We start from the raw sequence: 14,078 nt of genomic DNA, 5'->3' as shown, positions 1-14,078 counted from the left end.
CTGAAAAGCTTTGCAACCTTTAACAAGGCTTTACCCAGTATGCAAGCTCCAGGACCTGTGATGTGTTTTGGTGAACGTTCACTGAACCTCAGAGCAATGTAGTGTCTTCAGCACGGGCACCTCTATGCTTTAGATCACTTAGTAGTTTCTTTCCTGCTCCCGTTTTAAAATTTCATAGCAATAACAGGCAAACTACTCGTCATTCCCTGCTTTTTTTCCTTGGGGCTGGTTTGGGGTTTTTTTTTTTGAGTTGGTTGGGTTTTGGGTTTTGTTTTGTTTTTTTCCTTGAGAGGTCCTGACCTTGACTTTTTCCTTGTACCACCTCCATATAAACAAAAAAAATCAGTAGCCGCAGGCAGACACATGGCATGGGGAGCTTCAGCCAGCTTATGTGAAGTCTGGCAAAGTCTGAGCTGCTTCAAATGGTCTGGCAATGAGAGGTGTCAGGAAACCTGCAGCAGCACTGCTGTAAAAGTGTTATGATGAAGGGCTGCTAATGGATGACATACTGTATTGATGCTGGAATGATGTTCTCTGTATAGAGATCCAAACTGCAAAATAATTACTTTCACAGTTGCAGCTAATGCTGGAGGGATGCTCTGTGCATGTGTAAGCCTGGATTTCTGTGGGAGGGGGGGTGAGGACTCTCGGGGATCCCTTGATCCCTAGGACCAACAAAAGCGGTGCAGTCACACAGCAGCATAAATGTACATCATCTCCCCTTCCCCAGCGTACATGCAATCTCTGCATTAGTGGTAATCTGTATTTTCTCTCATTAAATGCCTGGTGGGATAATGGTCATCGTCCTTCACTCTAGAGAGGCTGCAGTGATGTGTAGCCATGGGCCTAATTTCAGCGTTATCAGGGGCTTTTTTTTTTTTTCAAGCTAAAACTCCACCTCAACAGTTCTTTCTTTTTGACTATTGCTTTGTAGCTGTTTGTTATTCTGAAGGAAGGTAGCAGCTTTTCCTTCCCACCTGTAGAAAGGATGGCTGTGAAGCCACCACGTTTCTTGCCTGGAAGAGGGCTCATCTAGCACACAAGTTAACTGGAGCCAGAAGTTTGTTATTGGGGCAGCTGAGTCCTATGAAGTTTTTCTTTGGGAAGGAGAAGAGGTTGGGGAAGGGTTTTGGGGTATGAATGGGTGGCCTGAATTTAAAGGGAAATGCAAACTGGTGAAAATCTCTATAGCTACAAAGAGGTTACCTGCTGAGCACAGTATCAGTTTAATGGTGGTGCTTAGGTCTCACCTGTGCTGTTATATTTTTAACTAGTGGCTGGCATGGTAGGCTCAAACTGCTGCTGGTTTAGGTGTAACAGGGCTGGCAGAAGCTTGTCATCCTGTTGCTTTGTCAGCACCATCTGTTTTCAGAGCAGACAAAATGTCTTGATTGCTTCTGTGCAACTGTTGGCTCCTTTCTGCACTGGGAGATCTTAAATGGAACTGTCTCCCATGCAAGGGTTTCTCGAGACCTGGCAGTGTCATGGTTGGGAATAGCTGATGGGAAGGACCAGCAGGGAAGAAATGAGAGAGAGGAGGACTGAACCTGACCTAGTGCTTCTTAAAAGAAAAAAATACTTTGGAGATAAATAAAGAAAATAAAGGAACAGGAAAATAGAGGAGACCCAAGTGCCTTAATGTTATTTATAGTTCAAACTTTACTGCTGTAATAAAGTACAATCAAACTCCTTCTGCCTGATTCATGAGACACTTGTGAAGTTTTGGGAGCTGCCTGAAAATATTTGCTTCAAGTTCTCTCCGGCTTCTCAGCGTTTATCTCCGATGTAGGTGTTGGAGCTATGTTTGTGTTATCATATGCTGCCTCGAAGAGGTGCCTGGGGCAGCTCGGGCAGGACTGTGAGGTGCCTCAAGGTAGAAGATCTAAACTAGAGAAATTTTGTTTCTTCCCCTCAGGTTGTGTGAGAAGTAGTCTCCAGTTATGGCCACTCTGGTTCTCATACCTGATGTCTACCCTTTTTTTTTTTTTTTTTTTTTCCCCCTGTTAAAAGAATCTAGTAATTCCCTATTAACCCCTGTTCTTTATATGGCTTCCTTGGGAAGGAGGGATGAGAAATTTCTCTTTTGAGTTTGTAGAATGCCATCCCACCTTGACTCTAAGTGCACACTACACCATCATGGTCAGGCCTGTCATTATTCTGCAAAAATTTCAAGGCAAAACTAGAAAGGTTTGTGTACGCGTGTTAGCCTGTTACTCTGCCAGTAACACTGCTAAAACTGTGTGACTGATGTTTTAATTTTTAACACTTACAAATGTTACGGCTGAAAGCATTTGTACTAGCTGATGGTTTGTTCATGTTCTCCTTCTTTGGCACCTCCTGTAACCTCAAGACAGGTTTCCAGAAATCACTGACTTATTTTTGCCCTGTGTAGGGGAAGGGCTTAGGCCCCTTGAGTGTTCATCATAAATAACTAATCACTTCTTCAACATATTGTTCAGCAGGGTTGGGCCTTATACTAGGAGAGAGAGAAATACTGGCACCTCCATCCTCGCTACAGGATTTCAATCTAAAGGGTGGGCTTTATGGTATTTGCATGAGCTAATCCCCTTTGCTCTATGCCTAGGTGAGCTTCTTACATGGAAATGTGAGCCACCTTTGCCCTACATTTTGATGCCTTTCCAGCATTGTCTGTCCTTGAACAGCCTCATGCAGACAATACCTTGGCTTCTAGAGCTCCACTTATGCATCTAGGTATCTAGCAACATGCTGAGAAGTGTGTTAGCCAGCAATCCTAGCTTGATCAAAACCTGTAGTGTCAGAAAAAAAAGTGATTAATAGTCATCCCCACAGAAATATGGATAGTTTCTCTATGACCCTTTTGTGTGCTACGGGTACCCACGCATCTCCATAAGATGTGCTCACATTCATTGAGGAAAAATGTTGAAGAGCGCAGTTCTTTATAATTACATGCAGTTCTTCCCTGGCTCCCTTAAATTTGGGAGTGTACTTTTTCACAAATATGCATGATTTCACTGAATTTCCTTCTAATTGCTGTAATTTAAAAATGGCAAGAAAAAAGCTCGGCAATTCCCTGAAATGAGGACAACTCAGATGCTTGTCATAAGAAAGCCTGGTTACTAGGCATATAAATCCATGATGGTTTAGATATTTGGACCTGAAGCATGTGTCTCAAGAAGGGAATTTGAACTCCATGACTTATTCTCATTGTTCCCCTGGTCAATGAAGCATTTGAGGAACAAGCCACTGTATGCTTTATAAATAGCTCACTAAAGTTTTCTTTACTTCCTCTAATGTGTTCCCTCTGCAAAGAAAATCCACAGTATCTGTGGCTGAGCAGCATTTTAGAAGATTTGTATGCCACTAAAAGGAAAAAAATATTCTCTGCATTAAGGAATGTGGTGTGGGTAGGGATGTCAGAAAGTCGCTAGTATTTATTTTTCCCAGTGAAGGAACTGGATGCTGGGAGGATGTGTCAGTTCCTAAGGAGGAATAAGATGCAGTTTTACAGTCTACAGTCTTGCTCTGTTTAGGCACTTCTCCTGTCTCTGCTGCAGTGTGTTGGAAGGGGGGGAAGTGCTGAAATTCCTGGGAAAACCCAATTAAATTCTGATTCCAAACTGGAGGAAGACTTGGAGAGGAGGTTCCTCCAACTGAAAGACTATTCCTATGCCTTTTTCCCTTCCTAAGCACAATTAAATCTTCTTGCAAGGAGGGATTTGCGTATAGAAATCACAGACAACAAACCAACCTGGTGCCTCCAGTCCCCTAGTATGTGTCCATCCCACAAGGCTGAGCTTGGCACTAGGCTATTAATGTATTCAGAACTGTTTTCAGAAACCAAATTCACACGCTGCTTCTACCCCAGCGCAGCTTCACACAGGTTTGTTTGTGCATATCAATGCTGCCGCAACTCATGACTTTGACCTCAAGGAAGTATATCGGGTTCAGTGGAAAAACAAATGAACAGAGGGCCCAACCCCTCACCCATGCCAACTGTGTGCCCTGCGTGGGGATGGCATTTATCACAGCACCAGCGGGAAAGAGCTGTGGGAGCTGCTCCTGAAAATGCCCCCTCCAGCTTCCCCCATGAACTGAAGGTGGTTTATGTGTAAGGTGGAATTCTGCCAGTGTGATTGGAAAAGCGTGTTTGTGTGGATTTTCATGGAAGAGGCTCTCATTTTAAAGCACAAATTCAGATGTGATCAGGCAGCTTGCTGATCTCTCGCTGGATGCTCCTGCCCTGGGCTGTCCTGTGCTGTGATCCCACCCCTGCAGCCCTAGCAGTTCTCACGTCTGTGCCTACCACAGGCCTCCCCTGCATTAAGTTATAGGAGCACTAATGCTAAATAAGTTGCTTTTAAAATCTAATGCTTTCATTTTAGGAACATTGATTTAATTTTGAAATTCTGTGCTGTTATTGACCACTGCGGAGCAGGTTGCATTGCGGAGGAGCCCATAAGGCTCAGTGCATATGTGCTGCTCCCTTGGACCATCCAGCACTGGCTACGGGGTAGTCAGGGCAGCCAGGAATGTGAGCCTGAACGATAAATTGTTCCTGTCATGTTGCAGAGATTTTAGATTTCCCTGATATACTGAAACAATTCAAATCATGGTCTTGCTACTGGTGAATGTGTGTCGTGTGCCAGCACATGCAGGAGCCAAAAGGGCAGTGGAAGGGATTCTCTAGCCTCCGGCTGTATGGTCTGTAAGAAAGTTGTAAAGCTTTTCCTTACGGACTAAGTTGTCACATGTTTGTGGAGAGCCCAGCTCTGTTTTCTTATAATTGTAAATCACAAATCCTCAGAACTACATTTTAACTGTTATTCTAAGTGTTCTTTCTCTTTTTGTCAATGCAAAATTAGTAGAGTACCCCAGGGATTAGGCTATCATCTTCATCTCTGTTGAGAATGAAGATGCCCCATCTTCACCTCCATCATCCTCTCCATGATGAAAGGAGTTGAGGCAGTGCAACAACTAGGCTCATACCTGTTGGTTGACTAAGTGAAGAGTAGCTACAGATTTAATTTCAGTATATGGGTGAGTGCACTGGCTTATGCCTGTGCTACATCTACTCGCTTGGGTGCTACGCAGAGAGCGTAGTTGCCAAGGAAGATATGCTTAGTATTACTCTAAGCTTCTCATATTGTCTTGCACTGTAGGAGAGAAGTTTCAGGCATCAAAGCAAGGCAACTGCTTTAGTCCCTCTGGCTCTAATTTTGCTTATGGCAGTTTGACTGGGACACCAACAAACGTGCAGTCCTGTTGCTTATCTCAGAGTTCATGAGCTCTGCTGGTTTCTTGGTGGAGATGGCAAACAGGTCTGAGTCTATGTAGCCTGGAGCACAGAGCGCCTGTAGTGGAAACCAGCAGCTGTCTTGCTTGTCTGTCCTCGAGCTATTACAGAGTGTGACTGCCCAGTGGTGGTGCCCCGAGAGCACAGGGAGAGACTGCTGTGGAAATAAGAAAAAAGAAAAAGGCACTTTACAGGGTTTGTCCTCTTTCTCAGTGACACCCTCATCACGCGTTACACCACAACCTTTTCCTCTTCCCTTCCCCACCCCCTACTGAACAAAATTTTTAGTTTGTGGGCTGTACTTGTTTGGGTTTGCATTTCTCCTGGTTGTTTTTTATTCTGAAATCTGAAGATTGCTGGTTAGCCGGGAGATTTTCTGGAGCGCTGGGGGATTTATAGGACTGGGACTTCACAAGGAGAGAAAACAGATACACTGAGGAGAAGGGCATGCTATTGTGAGCTGAAAATCTGCATTCAGATTTTGGGTTTTATAAATACCAGTGAAAACTGTCTGCTTGAAAAAAACATACTGCCTGAAACACACCCTTGATGCTTTTCTTGCCTTATCTCCACATAGGAGATTCTCAATTTGATAGACCTGATTTTTCTCTGTTGATGAAAAACATATAACAAATACATTTTAGACTGTAAAAGTTGAAAGATATTTTCTTCTCTAAGCCTGATTCCTTAACCCTGCTTGTGCTCTCATGTCTCTCAGCTTCTGTGAAGTTTAGTCTCTTGTCTGGACCATTCTGTGGTTTTGGGTGGTGAGTGATGCAGGACTCGATTTGCAGATATTTCAGAAGAATATGTATTCGTTTTTAAAAGCAGTTCAAATATTCACAAGAAAGATAATCCTTATCTGTTGTTCCCCAGCACAAAAATTGAGGTAGAATTTGAGTGGATAGTCCTTAAATATTCATATCCAAAAGTGCCATGTGCGCTGCTATTGGAAAGCCAGAAGCAATTTGCAAAGCCTGCTTGGTTAGCAAAGAGGTGAAATGGGTGAAATTTCATACTTGGCCTTTGGATCAAACTGGGAGTTTCACTCTTGCAAACTCCACGGCGGTCCTGGTGATTTCAAAGGGATTATTCACACGAGGGAGGGCAGTGTCACCCGTCCTCTCGGAGCCAGCAGGAACAGTGAGTCACCTGTGTGCTGCCATCCCCTTGGCAAGGGGACAGCACTCCATTCCCTGGGCAAGTAACGGCGACACACCATGGAATCCTGTGTCACCCGCTTCAGTATGGAAGCAGCCGATTTAGCCTAAGTATCACTATCAGGACCAAATTAGAGTTTTTACTGTATAAAGGAGTTTAAGAAAATGTTATTAGAAACTTTTTCTGCCATCTAATAATTCTGTGTTATGTTTGAGAATCTGCTGCTCCTAGTAGAGGTCTAAGCAAAATACTGCAAAGATATTTACTGTTCAGGCTTATTTTGGGAGGGGGATGAGGAAAGGCCTGATAAGTTATGTACTTGACCACATGTAGTTAAAAATATTATTTGGAATATAAACTTCCTTGTCTGAAGACCAGCTTTATGCACGAAGTCAAAATGCACAAAAAGCAGTTCTCCTCGTGGCCTCCATAAGTATACCTTAATGCTGCTGAATCCTGGAAATTATGCAGGGCATGCTTTTTAAATGTTGATTTTGACTTCTTGCCTGGGACCAAGTGTAAAGTCTTTCCAAGGAAATACTTAGAAGACTTGCAATGAAACCCAAAAGCTGCTGCCAAACCTTAGTTTTTAGAAAGGGGGTAGGGGGCAATCCAGACTGTTAAAAACTTCCAGTTGTTTGTAATTAAATCCACTTCTTCTGTGCACAATAAACATACACTTAGAAAAAGATCATTTTACATAATACTTATGCGGTTTAGTGCTGCTCTTCAGCTGCTAAAAATCAAGCAGTAGGTCTGCTATTTTAGTCTGGAAAGGTTACTGGAGGCTGGGAAGCCAGGACTTATGCAGCTGTGCCGCCGCAGTGGCACGTATCCACGTATCCAGTGGTGACACGCAAATCAAGCCAGGGAATCCTTTTCTCATCGTGAACCATCTTTCCCACCTCTAACTAGCTAAAGTTTGTTTTGGATTGACAGGGATGGGAATGAAGGGAAGATAAAAATATCTTGTCCGCATGCCCCTCCTTGCCAGCAGCGGCACCACTCCTGGCTTCGGTGGAAGCTATGGGATTGCAAGAACTTCTCATCACGCTGCCTGTTTCTTTGAGGGCTGGCAGGAGATGGGACCACCAGATCCTCACAGCTCTCCCCACCCTGAGGTTGGTCTACCACTGTTCATTCAGGATTGTTTCAAGTCTGCTGCTGTCATTCATCTGGAGGATGGGATGTGTGGGGTGGAAACACCAGCAGCTCTTGCTGACAGCTACTCCTCTCCCCAGCCAGCATTCAGGAGATGCCTCTGGGGATGAAGCAACTGGTAGGTCTGTCAGAAAGCCCAGCACAGATAACACTGTGATAAGGAACAAAGAGGCCAAAGCTCGAGTGAGATTTTTGTACCCCCTTGGGCAGAGAAGCGATGCCACCAGGTTGGGGAACGTGAGAGATTCATGATGCCTCCCTCTGCTTACGTCCTGGAGAAGGGAGTCAGTTCAGGCTCCAGGGCAGTCTGTCTCTTGTCTTTCACTGGTACTACAGTCACCTCCGGTTTTACTGTTATTGGTGCTTCATGCCAGAGATCAAATTCTGTTTCTGTATATACACGTTTGTTAGGGCCACAAAAGTGCCATCACAGCTTTCAGTGTAGGCATCTTGATTTTGCCAAGCAAAAAGCCAAAAAGATCTCTGATGTTCAGTTAATGAAGTTGCTTATAAACCCAGATCTTCTCCCTTTGTTCTTCACATGCTGTTCACTACATGCATAGACGTGTTCAGGAACTTGAATGAGAGCAGGAGGCTCTTCCCACTGATGATGGACAAAAACTTTCAGAGCCCTGCCCAGTGTGTGTGACTGTGGCAGCGCTAGCTGGGGAGGGGACAGCCCAAGTGTGAGTTTATCTGGGAGGTAAATTTTGTGTTCACCCTTGGCAAAGGAGGGAATTTTTTTCTAGGATGGCATGAAGAAACTGTCAGTTGTTACTAGGCAGGTTGCAGGAGCCTTTGGGTGCTGTGAAAGAATAGATGCAAGGCATGGAGAGAGCAGAGAAGTGCAGCTGAGAGGTATTATCTAGTAACGGACATAAGAAAAACCATGAAGCCTTGCAGAGCAGATTTGTTCGGATTTGAGATGAAAATCCCTGCTGCTTGCTGAGATTATCCTCCAGCATATGGCAGGGAATGTAACAGAGATGTAGAATTAGCTGCTAATGATCTGGCCACCTCTTGAAAACAGATGTTTGTAGTCCTGTATAACTGCACGCTGTTTAATTTGGCTGAAATCTGGATTACTCAACAACAGGCTTGGCATGGTATTTGAATGCTTAGTCTCTTCATTTCCCATTGATCTTGCTCAGTATGGTTCACCTCTTTCTCGGGAATACTGCTAATTTTATGTGAAATTGGAATTGAGAACTCAGGAAATCATAATTAACACGGTGATGGCAGACAGCATTAGCCAAGAGCCAGGGAGTGGTGTGGGGAGCTGTGGTCATCTCTGTGGGCAGCCCAGTACGTCTCTGTTGCACCATGGTGTTACCCTCCTACTATTGCTTGAGGATGGCCAGTATTCATTTGTCGTTTCTTTAGAGGATGACTTACTGATAGATTTCTATGGCTGATGATGCTGCAGTTGAGGAGAAATCTGCTCGTTGGTTTAGGTGTGGTGGCCTGGCTCCTGGAGGCAGAGGTGTATCATTAGTGGTGTGTGGGGTTTATTTTTAGCTGGTGCCTGGCTGATGCACGTGCATATGTGACAGCACATTGTCACTTATTGTTTTGGCTGTGGAGGAATGCGGGAGATACGCGCAAGCCACGTATAAACGGAGGACTTTATCCTTATGCAAACTTTAACACCAAACTGTAATTCAGATTTTCACATGTGCAACATGAGAAAATTCAATGTCTTTCCGGCAGAAAGTTTCTTGTCAGTTCTTACCTTGTTAAAGGCTATTTAGTTGGTCCTTACTAAAACCTTTAAGCATCAGCTTGAGCATGGACCCATAAGCCATGATGCTGAACTCCACGTCCCTGTTGACAGGTTTCAGGCTGGATGAATGAAGTGAGCAGAGTATTGTACTGGAGAGAAGAGAGGAGGGAAGCTGTGTCTGCTCTCGCCACCCCTGAAAGCTCCTGCTTCCCCCAGGTTCTCCTCCCCGGGGCCGTCAGCTGGAGTGCTTACCAGCTTGCTCCTCCGCATGTGCTCAGCATGCCGTTAGAAACACGGGGCTTGAGTTCTGTGTAGTTTACAGCTTGGAGTCCTGCAAGAAGGGTGATCTCCCCTGAACTACTGCTGATCTCAGAGGGTGTTGTCCATGACTATTTGGTCTCTGTCTCGTCTGCTCCATCTTGTCCCTGTTGGGTTGCCTGCTGCTCCATTCCCTAGCACACTTTCCACAGCTGCAGTATGTCACATCTGCTTTCAGAAAAATACGTTAGCATTTCTGAACCCTTACCGCTGACAGGATGCTTTATAAAAACTCATCGCACTTTTATTTAACAAATGACCTATCAGAACATCTTTTTTTACAGCTGTTTCTCTCTGGGACTCAATTCTACAGCTGCTTTGTCCAGAGCTTGCTCCCTTCCTTCCACTGTCATCAGTACAAAACTAGCACCTAGTGAACTTGTCACTGCTGGGTTTTGGGTTGTCCTTTCTATTGTTGTCATCTCAGAACTAACTCAGATAAAGGGTATAAGTGCCTAATTTCCTTTCTGATGTGCCTTAAACTACACTTCAGGTCCTCTGCATCTCACTCAGCTTTTCCCTAATCATGAAGACTGCTGAATTAATTGGTACCTCTCTTGCTGTCATGGAGTTTTCTTGGGTTTATACCACACGTGCCCAGGACTGACCAAGACAACACTGCTGCACAGGCAGATGACTAATGCAAACCCCCCTTTGTTACATGTTTCCCATCGGGTAGTTTTGGTATGCCCTTACCACCCCTTTGAGCTGTTGTTCATAAATACCTGACTGATCCTCTCTGTTGTTTAAGGCACAGAAGTTTCTAACTTAAGGATGGAGTTTCCCCTAGGTTGTTTCTGAGGTCTCTGCGTTTACTTAAGCAATCTGCTCTGATAATGCTCTCGCTATGCTTACATTTCTTGATGTTCAAAATAATGCTTCCTAAAGTCTCTTAATTCACCTCAATTTGCCTCACTGGAAGACATCTTCCTGGAGTTGGAAGCCTTTATTGTTCATGGGGGGAAAAGGTCATTAGCTTTCAGTTCAGTTCATCTTTTTTCTACCCCTTCATGTTAAACTTCCTTTTGGACTTATATAGTAACAGTAAGATCTTAACTTCAACCTTTCTTTATAAGTTAGATTCTTTTGACCTGGCGTCATCTTTATTGCAAGGCTTCACACGCTGCAGTACATTAATATTTTTCTTGTGGTGCAATGAACAGCACTGCAGACGCTGCTCCAGATGGGGTCATTTTTTCTCTAAATTAGCAACTGTCTTAATAGATATTTTCTGTGGCTTCCAAACTATGTGGTATTGCCTGAACGAAAATGTAATTCCACTGAGAGGTTTCAAGTCCAACTTTCATTGGGCTTCCCAGAAACAAGTTTTAATAATGTATTTGCACGGTCAAAACAAGTTTGCTTGCATATTGCGTTTGCATTTTGAAGCTGTGTCTTTAGAATCAGATTGAAATACGAATATTCTCTGGTATATTTTTCTCACAGAACAGAATTTTCATGCAGGCTTGTGTATTAATGTAAGGGTTAAAATATGGCAAATGTGTCTTGAAACAACTGAAGTATTTCTTTGCTTCAAGAGCAGAAAGCCCAGTTCTCTGCCACCAGAGATACTACACTCACAGGGCTTCACCTGACTGGTTCATTTTTTTTGTCATTTTTAAAATAATCATTTGAGAATGCAGTTTTAATTTAGACAACTTGCTTCCAAGTTCAACAAAGTCATTTATTCACTTGAAACTTCCTTGGAGGGGTGAAGAGGACTGTTTTATACAAGCCAGCCACACTGTGGAGTAGCAAGCAAACTCTTTTGTGGTGGTTGCTTTAGCGAGACATGAGCGGACTCTTGGGAACATTTGCTGGAGTTCCCCTTCATCACAGACAAACGTGGAAAATGCAGTAAATCATGAAAAATCCGCCAGGATATACTACAAGCATTAGGATCAGAGGCACCTTCTTACAAATTTAAAGCTCTGTGGGCAAAAAATAAATCAAGAAGCCTCAAAAACGTGGGGGTTTCTGAGAATCGCTGGGGAAGTGATCAAGGGGCCGGACTTTGACCCCCTGCAATAGCAGGGACGTTGGTAGATGAAATATGAGAAAGGCCCTAATAGAAAAGCTGAGAACAAGAAACTCTGAGGGTTGTTTTCTTTTGTTTTGTTTAAAAAAAAACCCACCTAAACACCTTTGACAAAGACAAGTGGTATAGTTCCATATAATCCTAAACCCTGAATTTTTTAACACTTGCAATAGATCTAACTTGGTAATCGTCCTTCACTGGGGAATTAGGAGTTCATCCGTGAGGCACTGGAAAACGTTGGAGGGCACTCGTCAAGGTTTGTTCAGAATGGAAAGCATTCAGTAACCTGACAGGGGTATGGCCTGTGGGATGCTTAACACCAAGGAAAACTGCCCCTTGAAAAACCTGGAGGGTATGGGAACCCCGCACAGGGTGAGAATATAGTTCGTGGTACAGCTGGTTTTCCCTGAGTGGCAAGACTAATAATACCAGACTGGCATACTGGAAAACCACGGATGTTGGTGATTACAAGAAAAGTGAGAATTGGTCTTGTGCCACTGGTAGTGCAGTGCCTAGGTGTCACTACTTTGTGGGGTTTTTTGATTTTTTTTAAATCCTCAGGCTTCAAATAATCTTTATTAATAATAACAAATAAGCTTTATTATTGACAACAATTTTATACAAATGAGTGATTTTATTTTTTTTTGTTAGATTGATTGCTGTTTGGTAATCCATATGATAGTGAAACTTTATTTTGAAAGCTCTTACTTAGTTTTCAGAATATTGGTTTCTAAATAGTTGAATTTAATTTATTCCAGAGAAATTCTAAGATATTTTTTTTTATGGTTATTCACCTAATATTATTTTCATGTTCCATAGCTAACAATTAAACTTAAACCTGTGCAGTTTCCAAGTCTTTTAAGAATGTGGGATCTGTCTCCTGCTTTTGAGATGGAGAGTCTGCAGTTCAGTCCCATCTTCTTACAGCTCTGTCCGTCCTGGCACGTCTGTCCTGAGCCATCAGTACGCTCAGGCATTCCCTCTGCTAGGCAAGATTTTTTTTAATGCTAAAACCAGAAAGACTGTTCCAATTTTTTACAATTTCATCAAGTAAAAGGCCCTGAACCAACTTCAAACCTTGCCCTGCAGCATTGCAACATCTGTGCTTTCGAGGATGAGCAGCTATTGCCCAGTCTGTGATTCACATGCTACGTTCCCGTGAACAGCCTGGTACAGGGTAGTGTGCTCCAGTAAAAGGCACTGGGCAAGGCTTGATTCTGAGCAAGAATAGCTCTTTGTGTTTGTGCACTCGGAGTCGAGCACATTTTGTGTTGTAGTACAGAAATGGCTCATCCTGTCATGCTGGAGGCCTGTGAGATGCAGTTGGAGCTATTGTGTTTCGGGAGAGAAAGTGGGATTTTTGTGTAGCTGAAGTGCTAAAGCTGTGCCTGTGGGGTGGGAGGGATCCCTGCCAGCTCCCCATGGGAACAGAGCTGGGAGTGCATGAATTCTGTACGTCTGTGGGGACCGTTCGGTTCAGCTGAGTTCTCTTGTGAAGATGTCACAAGAACAGTGCGTGTCTTGGTCATTAGGATATGTTCATGTTGAATTTTTAGATGAGATTTCTATTACTGTTTGGCTTTATCCTCCACCAGCATCCCACTGTCACTTGGATAGCAGAAGTTTTCTAGTACTTCCTGAAATTCCCTCCAGAAAGAGATGATGTTACATCTGACCCAGATGCTTATGGAAAACAGAGGGTCTCAGCACAGTGAGTTCTGGGAGAGACCCTCACACACAGGAGCTAATCGTAGCAGTGAGGACAGTGTTGGGGGAAGGGGGATTTTCCTGATGATAAGTCACTTAGGTTTTAATTAGTAAGGGAGAGCCGAATGCTGGCTGGCCTTATTTCCAAGCTGGACCTTTCCATTTCTCAAGTGGAAGTGGTGTTCTTGGACCTCTAAAACCTCCAGCATATTTTTGCCTCCTGTCCTTTGATTATGGATCGTGGCTCTAAGGACAGCTGCCCTTGTTTCAACCAAGGCAGAGCTTCTTGCTGCTGATAGTTCCTGGCTTTGTCTGTGCTTCCTAGACATGGCCTGACAGAGGTTCTGATGATCTAAGTTATAAGTAGGAATGTCTCAGTACAAAAGATAATTAAGTGGACTTTTGTATTTTCCCAACTATCCCCTGTGCATAAGTGTGGACCAGACGGATAACAACAATACTATGCAGATCTCTTTGTCAGTTATTACTTTTAACAGCTTGTCTGCAAAAAAGTAGATGCATGGGATGAAATAAAAGGCTCCTACTTGCTCAATAAACATTTAAAAAGTTAGTTCTGGATATTATGAAGATAATTTTTCAATGGAAAATAACTGGCTGAACCTACCATGATAGTGTTTCCAGCAAACTAAATGTGGTATAAAGTTCACATTTACATTTCTTTTTATAGCTCAGAG

Source organism: Athene cunicularia (assembly GCF_003259725.1).
Source record: "Athene cunicularia isolate RWA chromosome 20 unlocalized genomic scaffold, athCun1 chr20_part1, whole genome shotgun sequence".
In the NCBI taxonomy this organism is placed as follows: Eukaryota; Metazoa; Chordata; class Aves; order Strigiformes; family Strigidae; genus Athene; species Athene cunicularia.
This window is presented reverse-complemented; position numbering follows the sequence as displayed.